This window comes from Leuresthes tenuis, unplaced genomic scaffold, assembly GCF_036924035.1.
Source record: "Leuresthes tenuis unplaced genomic scaffold, fLeuTen1.0.hap1 SCAF_3, whole genome shotgun sequence".
Lineage (NCBI taxonomy): Eukaryota > Metazoa > Chordata > Actinopteri > Atheriniformes > Atherinopsidae > Leuresthes > Leuresthes tenuis.
The window spans coordinates 4,090,639-4,107,815 of NW_027325357.1; positions in this window are offsets into that span (position 1 = coordinate 4,090,639).

Below are 17,177 nucleotides of genomic sequence, written 5' to 3' on the forward strand. Positions count from 1 at the left end.
AGGGCCGCTGTCCTGCAGGTTTTAGACGGTTCCCTGCTGCAACACACCTGATTCAGATCAATGCATCATTAGCAGGCTTGTGCAGAACTTAAGTCTTTTGAAGAGATGAAGAGAAGCAGGGAAACATCTAAAACCTGCAGGACAGGGGCCCACAAGGTCCGATTTTGGAGAGGTTTGTCTCTCAGTATGAACATAAAAACATGATACTAGAAGGTGGTTGGATCCTTATTATATGGTGCATAAGCAAACTCAGTTATCCAATATCAAGTGTGGTGTGATGTCAACCTTAAATCCTTTATTGGGATCATTTATCTGGAGGTCACAGCCTGATGTCTTATCAATTTTTAGTCCAAATATGATTACAAAATATCACCAAATGAATAAATCAATAAAAAAAAAGAATGAAATTATACCAAATACAGTTACCACATGAAAAAGTTTTTAATTAAGTTGTTAATGAACTTAGATTAAATTAAATGTTGTCATATTTTATTCTTTAAAAGTTTAAACGTACTACACTCGAACTAACAAACAGTTGCCACATGATGCACTTGAACGCCACGCCAAGCTATCAGAATTCGATTGGCCACTTAACGTGTCAATCACCACGAAGCTCATTATTACTCTAATCTTCTGAAGTAATGCGGTTCTTCTTGAATTGTTGCATTTAAAATCATGGACCACTTCATAAAAAGATTAACTCAATTTAAATTTGCTCCCTATCTGTTGTTAGTGAGATGCTGAGATTAGTATGTCGACAGTGAGTTTATGACCATCGATTCACTTTTTCAAAGGGCAGGCATGAGAATGGGAAGGGAAAAAAGGACAGTACTCTCTGAATCAGTCTTAGTGGCATCAGCAGAAACAAATGTCACACTGCAGTGCATGAAAAACTAGCTCTTGTTTATGTTTATGCATTTGGCAGACAGGTAGGCAGGTAGGGTTAGGGGGTCTCGCCTAAGGACCCCCACTGGAGGAAGTACCTTTCATGCAGGAGATTATCACCTTATGTAAATATAAATCCATGGAATACCACTCTGGATATTTCCACTCCCTTTTTGTGAACTTCTACTACTATTTTGTTTAATTATTTGCATTTCATTCTGTTCTTAGAACTAAATTTTGTACAGTCTATAGGGGAGACGCGGGGGAGAGGAGCTATTAATTTACTTACGTGGTGATGAAGATAAGAGACAATGAGGCAGAAGTAAAATGAAAACATCTAATCAGATTTAAGGGTGTGTCTTATCAATACAAATAATCAGAACAAATCTATGACAAAGTATTCGAAAAATATGGCTTTTGAAGAAAAAAAGTTCTGTGGCTCACTTTGCTCCAGTTTAGGTACAAAGTGAGCATCTGGTTGAATCTAAATTAAATCCAGAGACATTTTAAGGATAACATCTCTCTTTTAAAAACAGATTAAATGGTTTATTTTTGTTTTACAAATAATTACGTTTCTTTTTCTAAAGATAATGTAACATAAAACCTAACATAAAGATTACACCAAAGTTGTAAACTTCGCCAAATAGCAGAAACATTCCTGAATAAATACTGAAGTACAATGAATACAACACTGAAACGAACACTTTAAATCTAACACTGAACAAAAAAAACTAATGTCCAAATTAAAGTTGGCATGATATAAATGTGAATTTTGCACTTTTGGGAACTTGCAAACAAACCACCTTTTGCAACTTGAAGACGAGTGTAAATGACTGTTTAACACTCACCGAGGTTGTAGTGAAATGATCTCGCGTCATCGATTTGGCACGTTTTACGCCGGATGCCCTTCCTGACGCTACCCTCACCATTTATCCGGACCTGGGACCAGCGCCAGAAATACAGCCAGAAATACAGTGGCTCGTGCTCCCCAGTGGCTGGGCGCTCACACTACATAGCCTAACATGAATGTTTTTGGGGGGTGGGGGGAAGCTGGAGTAGACATTTAGAACCCAAGCATACACGGGGAGAACATGCAAACTCCACACAGAAAGCCCCCAGCTGGGAATCGAGCCTGGAACCCTTATTCTGGGAGGGGACTGCGCTAACAACCACAATAAACTGGCATCGATATAGTAGCCATTAGATCCGATATGTCAAAATTGGACTTCGATTAACAAAAATCAGTCTTTAAAGAAATTCGGTGCACTTTACTTCCCGTGTGTGCTTCTTCTTCTTTTCACGGTCTGGCATAAATGTTTAAAATGAATGGTCACATGACACTAAAAGTGCAAGATTGACAAAATCTTACCCACTGGCTCATCCTACCCCACTCTCCCCTATTTGGGGGCCACAGATACAAGGCACAAGACATATCAATTAAATTGTCCTAAAGGATTAAAACAACCCACAGTTACTTAATCTTTTATCACTGAAGACCACATACAGTTCAATGCTTGTGTTTTACTAAATTGCTGTTTTGTTTGATTTACAAGATACGTTCAGGAACTGAACACAGCCTGCAAACAATACGAGAAAACACTGCTCACAATATAAAGACATCGAGTCACAGGCCGGCAGGCTTATATCTGTTGTCTTTTCTGACTCTTTGCTTCCATGTGAACTAATTTAAATGTTAGAGTGTCTCTGTGGGTGTGTGTCTTTCTCCGAGCAGATCAAAGACCGCTCAGCTTGTAATTCTCCTTTAATAACTGTAATTTTGTCACAGCTTTGCTCTGCGTCAATAGTCTTTGTGCTGTTACTCTGCAAAGCTTTGACAGGAAAAGGCAAAAGGACAGAGAGAGCAGTTGTAGAGAAGATGACGATTTAAGGAGAAAATGAGGCGTCATTTTGTGGACTCAATTCTCTTTTGTCGCTCTTGTCACTGCAGCCACGATTTTACTGAACACTGATCTCACTCACACACTCACACACACACACACACGCACATTGTAAAACTTCCGTTATCTTAACTCTTTGTTAATCCAAAAAAATGTGTAAATACAATATATTCATTGTGTTTCCATCAGGTCTTTTTGCTCCTGAAGTGTAATGTTTTTGTGACAAAGCGAGCTGGTAGGCCCGTGGTAAGCTAGCTTCATCCCACATGATGTGCATTTCCACTTTGTTGTCCCGTTGAGTGAAATACTGCCATTTTGTTGCCGTTGCCGACATCCTCTCCGGTCTGTTGCTTTTGTTTTAGGTAGAAACAGCGCCCTAAACATTACTTCTGCATGGTGAAACAGAAGTCCCCACTTCACCCAAACAAAAAGTTAGCAGACAGTGAGATAGTCAACTCAAAAAAGTAGTCGACTATGTGCGCTAGTCGTGCACATCCCTAATACATATATGTTTTACGAGTTGAACATTGTAACCATTGGGAACTTCTTAAGTCTAGTTAAGTTTTCCGTAGATTAAACTATCTGGTTATTGAAAGGGAACTTGATAAACTCAGAAATAATCCGCCCCCTCTTATTCAGACCACATCAACCTTTATTTTAGAACTGTCATGCCAGGTCTCTGTGTGTGTGGTCCTTGTTCCTGCTTTATTTTGGTAGTACTTCCTGTCAGTCTTATTCTCATCATCCTAATTCTTTTCACCTGTTAGCGTCTCTAGTGTTCCCCTCTGTTAGTATAGTCATACCCCAGCCTTTGTCTTGTTTGTTGCGTGTTCGTCTTGTCATTTAGTCATTCATTCAAGCAATTACTTCAAGTCTAGATCTCACGTTATTTGACCTTTTGCATGTTTTTTGACCAAGGATTTTGTCAGCCGATTTTACCAGACCTTGGAATTAATAAACCGACATTGATTTTGGAACACCATCTGTCTGAGTCGTGCATTTGAGTCCACCAGTTCGGAGCGTGATAAGAACCAACTTATGTCACAAATCAACGAAGAAGGTCGGGTGAACTTATTAAATATGTCCATGTTTCTTTGTTAAATGTATATGTTTTTCTACTTAAGCATCTGTTGTAGTGTAGTTTAAAACTTGATCAAACCTAACCCAAATATAATCGATGCCTAAACTGCTAGGGTTTGTGGTTTTATGGTCTTTGCTTTTGTTTTTCATGTTCATAGTTTCTCAGTTTTTTGTTCTTGAGTTGTTAGTTTAAGGATTTATTCCATTTGTATTTTTCTAGTCTTTTCAGTCATAGTTACATTCATGTTTGTCTTTGTCATTTACGTGGGTCAGTGTCTTGTCTTGGTTTAGTTTTTCTCACTCGTTGCTTCCCCAGTTTCCATGTTTTGGTCATAAGTTCCACTCATTCGCCTGTACTCAATCCTCTCAGCTGCATCCATTTACTCATCAGGCTCCCCACGGTATTTAAGCTCCCTGTTTTCCCTCAGTCATTATCAGATCCTCACCGTTGCAACCACTTCTTCAGTCGCTACTTTCTTTGAGTTTCTGGTTAGTCTTGTCTTTTCTAGCTTTGGCTACGTTCCGGCTCTTTTTGTTTGCTAAGCAATGAATGGGTTCAGTTCACTTCCAACCTTCTGTCATCATCTGCTGGTCTGCATTTGGCTCCTTAATCAACACTCTTCCCACCAAACTGGAACATAAACCTAACTAAGCTAAATGAGTGACTGAAACCAGGAACTGAAAAATCATCTTCTCTATAGGGGGGCTGTCTTAGCATGTCAGAGCGCTGATGCTAAAGAGCACCTTGCACATGCTTCACACAAGCTTTGAAAAAACTGGTTTATGGCACAAAGATTCAGGTAAAACTACATTTGAAACATCACAGTTTCAGAGGAGTCGAATAGTTGGTGTGCCTTCTGGGATATTTTCCTTGGTTATTCTGGTTATAATGCATTATTTATTGCAGACACAACGTGGTGATAGCGTAACAAACTCCTGGCCAACCGCCATGAAAAAGCACCTTGATAGGTTTCAGTAACATGTTTGTGCTGGAAGATTAGATGCTCATGTACAAACATATTATAATGAGAACAAAGGAAATGAATATATCATTTATTCATTTTTCCCTACAGCTGTGCTTCCACACTTATCATTTATGTATTTAATGTACAAAAGCAGAACTTCCTTTAAGAGAATGTACCTCTCATTAATACACACATGCTTGTCCTACTAATTCAAGTCTTCCATCGTGGTTCTAAAACTATATTTCTTCTTCTTCCTAGTGGTTGTACGCAGAACATCTCTCACTGAAGAGTTAGTCAAGTTCAGCTAACAGCTAAACTGTAAAATGTGGGAGTTATAGTAGCTTGAAATTTTCAATAACACTGGCTGTTCTTTATGTTGTTAGCTGCAGTGTGTGTGCAGGTTTATTTTACATGACGGGGACACAAAACAGCTTATAGCACACCAACTTATTGGGATTTTGTGTAAGAGTGGGGAACAAATATCTAGTCCCCATGGGTACAAAGGGGTAAAACTTGGATAGATTTGGTTATGGTTAGGCACTCAGCTGCAATGGTTGTGACAGTCGAGATTCCCCGTACACGTGTGCACGGACAGAGACTTTTCTGCAAAAGGCATTTTCTTTGATGTCAGTTATAAGGGTGGTACCTGGAGATTTAAACGCTTTCTGAGTACATAGGAAAAAACAATTTTATCGATTAATTCAACTTTGTGGTTTAGGTGTATGACTTCTTTTTAAGGAAAATTGGTTTTCTCCCGGTCTCCTCTGCTGTTTGGAACTGCTTTGGTTTTCCAGAGTCAAGCCTGGAACAAACCACGTTCCATTGCAATGTTTGTTCCAAGGTTATCGCAGCTAACGGTAGCAGCACCACTAATTCATTTCAGCATCTCAAACAGAGGCATCTGGCCGAGCTGGAGAAATGTCGGCCACTACGAAATGGAAAAAACAAACACCCGCTACGAAGCTTTAATGGAATCATTTTCAACATATCCCGTATGACAAGAAGGGGGCGCGATGGAAAGAGATAACAGATGCAGTGGCCGTGCATGTTGCTAAAGATACGTTGGACATTTAACCTGCTAAAAACTTTGGACCCCAGGTACATCACCATGACAACACATTTCTTACATAAGGTGCGTAGATCTTTGTTATTCTTACACACTGTAACTTTAAAAATGTACCATTACCGGCTGTAATTTCTGCATCTTCACCTTATTCTGTTCCTTTATCGTGCTCCCCTCTCTGATGTACTTTCTGGCGAACCATAGGACCACTCTGATAACAATTAACTTGGTTTCAAGGAGTCAGCAAAGATTTTTCCTCGTTCTCTGTCAATGGATATTTTCTTCCTGCTGACGTTAGCACTCTGCTGTGTGTGAGAGGGCGAGGGCTGATGTGAGGCTCTGTAATTCAGTGTATTTCTGCACGTCTGACTGCCAATCTATAACTTGTACAGTTGTGTGTTTTTGTGTGATAGCCAAGCAGCTGGGAGAAATGGCAGCCTGTCTGTCTCTGTTAGTATCTTTACTCTGCCAAGGAAGCTTTGGCTCAGAGCCTGCAGCTCAGACTCCACCAAGTACACACACAAACGCCGACACTTTAACGCACTTTGACATACATAGCTTCACTCCCGTGCACATATAGAGACGTCAGCACACACATGCGGAGCCTCACTTTGACGGGAAAACACATCAACACTCATTAGCGATTACAGACCTTGACATAAACCTGCACTCACACACACTGACACACATGAGCCAAAGTGCACATGCACACAACTAAAGGAGAACTCTATTATTTCATAAAATGGGTCTTTTTCTTGACACTGTGGCTATTATTGGTAATTCCTCTGAATTTAATCCCCTTTCAGACCTGCTCGGCTTTCCAGTAACTGGCAACTCATTGTTTCAGTGTTTGCAATCTCATGAGAGTACAGAACTGTCGCATCATCTTCATCTCTTCATGAGATCCTGTTTAATAGATGGAGTTTAGCTAAGATGCCAGACGATGTGTGATAGATTTATTTGTTTTGTGTTCATCTCTTCTCCAGTTTTTACCTGCAGGTTCTGTTATAACAAATGTTATTTTCACAATAATAAGATGGTTTAATGCTCTATTTTTACGCCTTACCTGAGAATGTTTCCACGTAATGGAACTTGATATATTAGTTTTTATAGGCCTCTGCATATAATTTCTATTTAAGTCCGAGCACTGAAGGTGGTTCAAAGGCCTGTTGGATCTTTCTGTCTCTGTTTCCTTATTTCTAACTTCTGCTGCACAGGATCTAATACTGTCAGCTGGAATAGTTTTAAAAACAGGATTAAAAACAGGATTAAAAACAGAATAAAGCCTTGGTCAGGCTCTGACAACTGACTGCAGCATAGCACAGTCCAGTGTGACCCGAACTGGACTGTAGTCCACCCACAGAAGCTCACAGAAGTACAAATTAACATAAGAAAAACGCTATTAGGATAATTTCACCATAACTGTTGGGATTTATTTAGTTTCCTCACTGTTGTTTGCTTCATTATTAAAAGAAAATGTGCTTGAATAAGTAAAGTTTTACCTAATTTATCTTCAACATGACAGACATCAGATGGTAAACGAGAGGACGAGAATGTTTCCAGGAGGCCGATCAGATAAAAATGGAACGTCAGACCCTGATGAGCGTGCGTTTGTGGATTGATAAAGATGCCGTTGTGCCTACAAAAAGATGCGATAGTGTCAAAAACAAATAAAAGTATATATAGAAGTAGCTGCGTGAGAATCGCCGACATTGTACTGAATTATGGTTTGCTGAAAGCGACAGTAACATGGAAAACAACCTTCTTTTCCAGTATATACCCTTCTTCTTCTTGGCTGCAGTCTCTTGGCGTACACGTGTCAGCCAGGGCAGCCTCTGTTTATCTGTGTGTGTCTGCATTTGTCAGATGGGGAGTGTGAGATTTTGTGTTGTGTGCTGCTTTCTGTCTGGGCTGCTGGCGTTGCCCCGTTGGTCGTTGGAGGGTGAAATAGCAGGATCACCTTCAGGTAATCATATTGTTAGCTTCCTCCATTGCACCCGGCGCTGCAGTGGTCCTGCCGACCTCTGTGTGCATGTGAGTGCAGTCACGTGTCTGTCTTTGCAACCAACTCTGACTTAAGCATCCTGGTGCTGCAGTAGTCAGGTTTTTGTGTGTGCCACACTCACTCTGCCTTTCTCACGCACACAAAGAAAACTTGTCAGAAGGAAAGAGAAAGTAATGTTTGCAAAGTGAAAAACAAAAGCAGAGAGAGAAAAATGAAGCAAAGCTTTGTCTGTGTCTGTTGGTCACAAAGAAGCAAGTGAGTCGAAATTCGGACAAGAAAGCCGCGGTGTGCGCTTAAAGCCATAAAAGAAATGAATGGAGAGATGCATCAAGGAGAGTGTGTGTGAATGTGTAGCCTCTGCAGTGGAGGGATAACCTCCTGCCGTACTCTCCTGAGTGGGATTCGGTGAATCAGGGCTTATCACATACACACATCCTGACGCAGACAAAAATGTTCTCTACACATTCCCCATTTCTGTGTTTTAACTGAATTGCTCTCTCTCTCATTTTGTCATTGCCTCTCTGTCACGAACACACACACACACAGAACTTGGCGTGAAACACTGCTGCAGTATCGGGGTGCTGATGTCAGGCTTATTCTTTGTTGTGATACAAACACATAATAACTCTTATAATTAAAAGGGAGCATCTGCATACACTGAAATATAATGCAAGAAAGATTCTATAAGCATAAATGAACACACACACACTCTCTCTCACACACACACACACACACACACACACACACACACACATGCATGCAGAGTATGCAGCAATAAAGAGCAGTCTGCCTCTAGGATTAGTTGTGGTAATATCTCTACAAAGCCCTTGGAAATGGAAAGCTCTTCTGAGGGAAACTTACCGTGAACACTTTCCCCACCAGAAAATCACTCTTTCCCCCTGGATGGAAACTCAGGCTGAGGGAGGGAGGCACAGAGAGAGGGCCCTGACTTTTTATTAAAGCATCTGCACCAAATGCCACAATGACTGAATTGATCAAGGTGTGGATAATGTTAGGAGGGGAAAAAGAAACCCACAAAGTCACTGGTGCTTAATAAACAAATGGACATTTGAAGGACGGATTCTTGAGCACCAATCCGTCAACATGTCAGACACAAAGATATTTGTTTCACCAGCTGAATAAAGGCTTTATATCTCTGAGACTCTCTTCAGATTTCAGAGGTTTGCTTATCTCACTTTTCCTCACTTTAAGACTAAATTCCCTCTTTTCCATGTAGCTGGAACACTGATACAAATATAAATGGTTCTGTTCCCTGGTGGTTCTGCCCATATAGGCCTCAAAGAAAGTTTGGTCCCCTTGGATAAAAGTTTCCTCCAATTGGCATATTATCTTATGTGACAGTAGAGAGGGAATGGTGATATCATAAATGTGTTCTTGGGTTATAAGTCTTTGATCACCAAGAGAAAGAAGAGAGAAGGATTTAAAAAAAAAAAAAAAGAAAAGCTGAGGTTAGTCTAATTGAAATGCAAACAGACTGTAACCTCAGTAAGGTAGAAAAATGTAATTCTGCCGTGAGGAAATAAGCGGATTGAGAGGAAAAGCAAGAATTAGGGAATAACTTTTCCCTTTGGAGCACATCCCTCATCACCGTGTGGAGAGAAGGAAATGAAAGTAGAGGCTGACATGTCATTTCCATGCAAAACCGTGACAGTTAGCACAACCTGGTGCAGAATTTACTAAATAGACAGAGATGAGAAACTCAATGAGAGAGAGGAAAGAAAAATAGGCTCATCTTACTAAAATGCAAAACCACATGCAGCAGCATTGCCAACAAGAGACTGAGGATGAATTTTCCCCCTTTCACCCAGAATTAAGTGATGAAGGAAGTGAAATACAGAAACCTACAATGACCTTAGTAATGAAACTAAATGCAAACTCTTAAAACTGTAACAAGTTTATTCACCACAACATCTCTGATTCATCCACTAATAGTCTGAAAGATTTAAAAAAACACAATTAATCCTCCTCTGCCTTTTTTCTCATTCATTTAATTTGTTTGAATTTTTACATACGTTTGTTTTACTCAACACTAAGAAATGTCTTCATATCACATAGATTATTGTGTCACTGTAAAACTGGTCCTTCTGTCTTCGTTTCCATTTCACTGTTTTGCTGTTTGCTAGTTCTGAGCACCACGGACATAAATGCCTCTTTTCACCCTTTTCTGGTTAAAAAATGCAGTCACAGGATAATAGAAAGCCACAAAATAATCCGTTAAGAGAATAAATAAATCGCCCAAAACTGGAATGTAACTCTTCTGTATTAGGACTGCATGATATTAGGAAAACAAGCGATATATAAAATCATTGTTTAATGCTGAAGAGAATGATGTTGATAATGTTTGGTGCTAATTTTGGTGTATTAACATGGGGTGCATTCCATTTCTGTGACTGTGCAATCGAGTTAAAGCAGTGGAATGCAGCCCTCTTTACTATCTTCCTCCTCTTCTTTCGGCCTCTCCCTTTATCAGGGGTCAGCACAGCGAGTCGATCTCGCATCATTGATTTGGCACACATTTTACGCCGGATGCCCTTCCTGACGCGACCCTCACCATTTTTCAGCCCTCTTTAATACATCTGTCCTCATCCTACTATTTCAAGTCAAGTCTTTGCAATAATTTGTGCACCAGCTTGAATTCCAGCACACTATCTGCAAAGTGAAATTTGTGCAGAAACCAAACAGTTCTAATGGCTTCTGATGCTGAGGAGGACTGAGGAAGCCCCTTTAAGGATTGCTGCCTGCATGTGTTCCACCTCCCAGAATGGATGAAAGTCTCTTTCTTTTGTTCCTAGGATAACGTTTAGTGTCAGAAACATCACCTGAACCAGTTCTTGAATCAGATGAAGTGGTTCTGCACTTTTAAATATGCAAATTTAATTTTGGGGTCATTTATAAACAAATATCTGACTTTTTAATTGTTCAATGCCAATGTTAAGGACATTTTGAGTGTCATCTCTACATTTTAAGCCTCTTTTCATTCTGTTTGGCATGTTTTTATAGTTTCGATTCCCATTTTTTGTGTTTGGTTAGTTTATTATTCCACGCCTGTTTTCCCTTAGTCTGTATGCTGTAAGTCCTCATGGAAGGAGTCTTCGAGCGCTTATAGCTTTTGCATAGTTAGATGTTTCTTGTTAAAACAGAAGCCAGCGAGTCTGAAAAGCCCCTGTTCTGATTGGTCAGCTCAATTGGCCTGATCAGGATGACTCTACAGTAAGATGTATGTCTACTTCAACAACGTGTCTCACTGGACACAAAGTTACTGTACCCTCCTCAGCTGGCATCTAATGACAAACTGGAACTGAAATATGACTATCTGAACACTGCTGGAGCGGATAGTGACGTACAGATGATGAGTGGTGCAAGAAAGATCGTCAAGCCTTCATGAAGTCAAAGTGAATGTTTTCAGTTTTTATCCGTTCTGTAGAAACAAAGTTCAAATACGATACTGAAGATGAAACATAATCTTTAATTAAGTCTATTACAAAATGCTATCAGGGATGCACACATGTCAGATTCCTATAATTAAAGGATTAATTCTCTCTGACTGGTGATTGGCTGAAGTTACTTTTTTTTTTTTATATTGTTTTTTTCCCTTGTAAAATAAATGCAACATATGCATGTGTGCATGGCACTGAGATTTGGGGTTTGTAAGTTTTTCTTCTCCCAATGACTCATTATTCACAGTCACAGACACAAGCCGGCAAGCAATTAATGTTCAAGTGAACGGACTGGATTTTAATGTCAGAGGGCCTGTAGCCACGTTCAGTTCAGGAGAAAATGGAAGTTATTCATGATCAATGTTCTTGACTGTTGAATTAAAGCAAAAATGCTGTTGTAAGTAGTCGATTATAGCTCATGGACAAAACAATTTGATCCACCAAATATGGAATTAGTAGGTCAGACCAAAAAATATCGGCCAAGGAAGCTGCAATCTGTGCATCTGCGTCCGTATTCGTCACCAGTCACACTGCAGTTCTTCGATGCATTTCTAAATGTTTTCCTATAAGACTGGAGTTCTACAGCACTACAGGTGTAGATTCAACGATGCTGATATTGCACAGCTGCTCTTATTGGAGGATTTTTATCTTATTGGTCACAGGACATGATGCAAGAATAAAAACAAAAGACTGAAATAATGTAGTCATTATCCTTTAACATGCTTCTGGTGTGATTTATAATCCCCCGTTGTACAGCAAATCAAACTTTGCTGTACATTGTTTGGAACTTAATCGTTTATGTGCTGCATATTTGCACAGCAATCCAGTGTCCTTTGATTACTAAATGAGTAAAGTCAGTCTGGAGTCTGTCATCCTGTCACACTGTTGCATTAAAAGGTTAGTTTACCATCTTTCTTGTGAGTGACTAAACAGTCTGATGCAGACATACAGATTGTTCCATTAATTATGGATACCCTGAGCAATGAGCCGTACGCTCCGTCGCCTTCATGAATGCCAATGTTTTGAAGACAGAAGGTGTTTAGGTTTGTGTTCGATCTCATAAGGCAATCTGCACTTTGATGTAAAGTCGATAAAAAATTGATGACAAACGTCCCCCCACTTCATTAAGAAAAAAATAAGATTTGAGCCTGATTTTTATACCTCATGCTCCAAATGGGCTATGTCTGGTTGCAGGGTAGTTATATTACTGTGGAGGTGCAGGGGATGTGTGTGAGGGGGAAAGGCTTTTAAAAGGTCTTTAGGCAGGTACTGAAAGACCTTTTGACTCATTTTCAGTTCAAGTCTAGACTGTATTGATGTTCATACCAGAGTGTGCATCCTTTCTCTCTCACCAAGCCTTATATTTGCTCCTCTTAAGCTCCTTGTTTTCAATGTCCAACACATGCATGTTTGAGCATGCATGGTTCTTCCAAAGCAAGCAAAGTTTCAGGTTTTCCCTGACTCAATAACACATCTTTTTTGGAGAGTGATACGATCTGAGTCCATACAGATAGATACAGATATGGAGGTTTATGAGTTGGTGTTTTCCTGCATGTTGTGTTCAGTTAGTCTGCTGCTTCAGTGTGATACATAGTGGTTTTTCTAAGGCTGAATAATAATCTGGGAATTACTCCACTGGTAAACTGGTAAATCAATGATTTAAAGCCACATGGAGAAACCAGTTTGAGAGCTGTGATGATTTAAAGAAACTTCATGGTTGCAGCTGTTAACAAAGTGAAGAAACAGACAATCTCAGCGTTAGATTTCAGCTGTGTCCACACTAACATCGATAATTTGCAAAATTAACCTTTTTTCTGCGTTTGCACAATGTTTTTAGTCAGAAAAACAGAGGTTTTTAAAAACACTCCAAACTTAAGACTCTGTTCTTCGTGGTCTGTCCAAACAAACCATCGGCACATGTTTCATCATTGCACATCATTCCACTGGTTTTTGCCGAAGGGGAATCGGCTCACGATGCACGCTCAGAATATTCCTCTCTTGTATTTTGATGTGTAGACATTATTGCCACCTGCTGGTTTGGCATGATTGTTTCGGCATGTGTCGCAATTTCTGCGTTTTAATGGGAAAAAAGGAAAAATGGCCCGAATACTGTAGCTGGGGCCATAGATGTGATCCTAATTTAAAGAGACGGAGGAAGAGAAAGCGTTTAATATTAATCCAGGTCTTTCACTTCTCAGAAACTTTGTACCTCTGGAACATTTTACACCCAAGAACACAGATTTTTCTGTTGTCCTAAACCAAAACTGCTGCCTTTAGGTACTGTTAGCATTCAGTTGTTTGGCTGCCTGAGTATGTTTGACCTGGATTAATAATAGATTTGGATTTACAAACTGATTTATAGAAAGGAAATACAAATGTTTCCTTGTTTTGGCTCAGCTCAGATGTATAGCACACATGCCAGACTCTGTCGGTCTGTAACCGTGTTGTAGTGTTTCTCTTTCACGATTTAAAACCGATGGAGGGAAGGAGAAATTGGTGGAAAAAGGGAAAGAAGTAGAACCCAAACAGGTCGGAGGGTGGGCAAAGGAAACTGGAGGTTACATTCAGCTTAAGGTTGTGTGTCGATCCTGATGAAGAAAGAAAGAAGAAACGAGAGAACTGAGTGTATGAGAAATGTAGAGAAGGAGAGTTGTAAGAAAATTAAGATTTAAAAGGAGGATGTGAGAAGAATTCTGTGTCGGGAGGAGGGTTGAAGAGAGCAAAAGTAAATAGAGGAAGAGCAAATGATAAAGGTGACAGATGAAGGTGAAGAGAGGAGAGAGGAAATTAAAAAAGCCCTAACGTGTAAAGCAGAGGAGGTTTGAAGAATTCAGGTTGGATAAACCGGAAGAAAAGAGGGCTGAAATAACAATGGTTATTGCTGAAGGGTCCAAAGACAAAGAGGGAGAAGGGAAGCATTACTGGAAAGTAAGACTGTAAAAAACGCTGACAGCTGTACCCTCAACGTTTTGTTCTTTCCCAAACTTAGCCTGATACCTTCAACAGAGCTCTGTCTGTGTGTGCCAGAGCCAAAGGGCTAAACTGTACATCACAGCGAGGGAACAGAGATACAGTTTGAACAGGCAACAGCAGAGTTCATCGAGCAGAATGGAGCTGTGCCGTGTGACTGTTGTCTCTGGGGAATCTTTAAGTGCTTCAGATCAGTCTGCTTCAGGTCCACCTGCTGGGAATATGCATCAAACATAAAGACAAACCTAAAAGCACATAAGCAGTTTGTTCATAACAGAGCTGCAGCTTGGGACCGTGTTCAGCATTGATTTGTGCTGAAAAGATTAGGACGTGGCAGATGATTAATAATCAGTCATTTCTTTGACAGAAAGTGCAAGCTTTTGTGAAATTACAGTTAAAAAACTGGGATTTTAGATCACTTATAACATATTTGAGTAGCTAATGAATATCAATCCCATATTTTGTATATGTAAAATGTAACATTTTAAATAATTCCATGTTCATTGAAATTTTAGATTTAGAAACATATTTTTTGTGCTACAAAAGATGTAACTATATGTGGATCTATGGATATGCAAATTAGCTCTATCTCACCCATTACCCACTCGCCCATAGCCGAATTTCACTCGAAACTTGAAGAAACTGGAAAACAAGAATTCCCAACGCTGTTAGCTATTGCTATTAGAATGCAATAGTTAATAGCTCACATCCTCACCTACTAACAGCATTATTTAGCTAGGTTTATTCACTTCAAATGAGTAATGAAATCAACATCTTTTACATTTAGCAACATTCAAAGGTTTGTTTGGCGACAGAGATTAGCAGCTTGTCAGCTTGATAAAGTGAGCAGAATTTGGTAAACACCCTCACCTTCTTTGGTATTTCCGGTGTGCAACACCATGGCAGACCTGAGAGAGAAGCCGTAGAGAAAAACTGTCAATTCAATTCAACAAACAGGTGAGAAAAACAAATGGAATCTGTGGGAGCTGCTTGTGTCATAGTGTTCATCATAATGTTCATGACAAGAGCCAAACAGTTCCAGCTGTCATGCAGTCAGGTGTTGGGGTGTTAAAGGCATGCTGAATGATCTATTCATTATACTTTTGGAGGGCTGTGTGGAGTACTCAGGACTATCAAAATCAGAAGCTCTCCTGACAGCAAAGTGAAAGCTAAAAACTACTACAGGTAGTAGTCACAAAGACAACAAAATTTCCTTTTTAAGTTTGGTGAAAACAAGTGACCCCTTATATCTTCAGATGTGACACCCTGAGCTGAGTCTTGCAGGGCAGACACAGAACGAGCTACACAGAGACATCGTAAACGTACAAATACATGTGAAGGCTAATGCTAGATGTTCCTGATTATCATGCTTGGAAAGTTGGCTCCAACCCCCCCAAAGATGGCAAAAGTTGTTGGCTGCATGTGTAACCGGTTAGGTTCTAGTGTTGTCTGCGTTGTGTTTTTATGAACATGAACAGGCCCAGACCAGGATATCTTTCTCCGTTTATTCTGACAAAAGGTGTAAAAAACAACAAAATCCTCCGGTCAATCGTGATCAACTACAAATTAAATGACACAGAAATATGTTAGCGCACTAGCAAGTTAACAGAGGCTAAAACTCTGAAATTTCTGTGACCACAGTGTCGCTTCCCTCTCCCAAGGAGTACAACAGCAAAAAAGGGAGAAGCAAAAGCGTAAGACACATATATAGGAGGGACCCTACAAAAACTGAGTCTCAAACGTTCCACATATTGACTCAGGAGGTCAGACGTGTCAGGTAATAACTATTTACACAGATTTTGTGTAATTATAAATCTACATACTACTGCTGTATAACTGACTCTGTTACACATGAATCCATGTTCTTTTGAGACTGTAACAGATGCACTGTGGTGTCCGTGTGGAAATGCTCACCCACGGGGTTGAATGCATGTTTCACTCCGTCATGTCTTCTTCATTTAACAAAGAAAAAAAGTTACCAAGTTTGAAAACGTGACTTTGAATAGATGCTCTCTCCGTTATCATTGTGTTTGCTTTATGTCTTCTGTTCACGTGCACACAAAAATACCCAGTATGTAGTCGTAATATTGGTCCCTCATGTTCTGTACTGTTGGTGGGTTTGGTAAATGGTTCAGTGAGTGAGAGCTTTTTCTGAAAGCAGGATGTAATTATAATTCCCCTGTGTGTGTGTGTGCACGTGCGCGCACGTGCGTGTGCCCCATGCTGAAACGGTGATTAAGACTGCAGCAAAAATAGAGCTTCCTATTTGAATTGATTTTTATGCCACACTCTGCCCTTTCTTCCTTCTTTCCTCGTCCTCTTGTTCTCTTAAGATGACTCCCACCCTTTCTTTATCTCACTCCTTCTAATCCTTCTTTCTTCTCCCGCAGATATGTCCATATCTTCCCCCCTTTATTCTTCACAGTCCTGCTGACATGCATGAGCTGGGAAGTGCTTTTCTTTAACCTGGCAGATGGTGGTAAAGTTGCTTCTCTGGAGCATATCACAAATGGCTCACAACACCTGTTGGAAATGTTCTGCAACTGTGTTCTACAGCAAATTATGTTTTTGAGTTTTTTTTTTTTAATTTTTGATTGGCCCCAAGTAATTGGTCTACCTCTAAGTGTGATCGCACCATCCAACTGGACATAGTCAATTTGATGAAGGTAAAAAGGCAAAGCAGCTGAAATTAAACACAGCTAGCCACAAACCATCACCACTGCTATCTTTAATGTATATTTATAATAAAAGGAGCAAATCTTGGTACTGGATGACCAGACAGACGTTATCTGTAGTCGAAGGTTTCGCAAAACAAAGTGTTGTATGTTGCTAATTAGCCTATAGTTTTTTTTT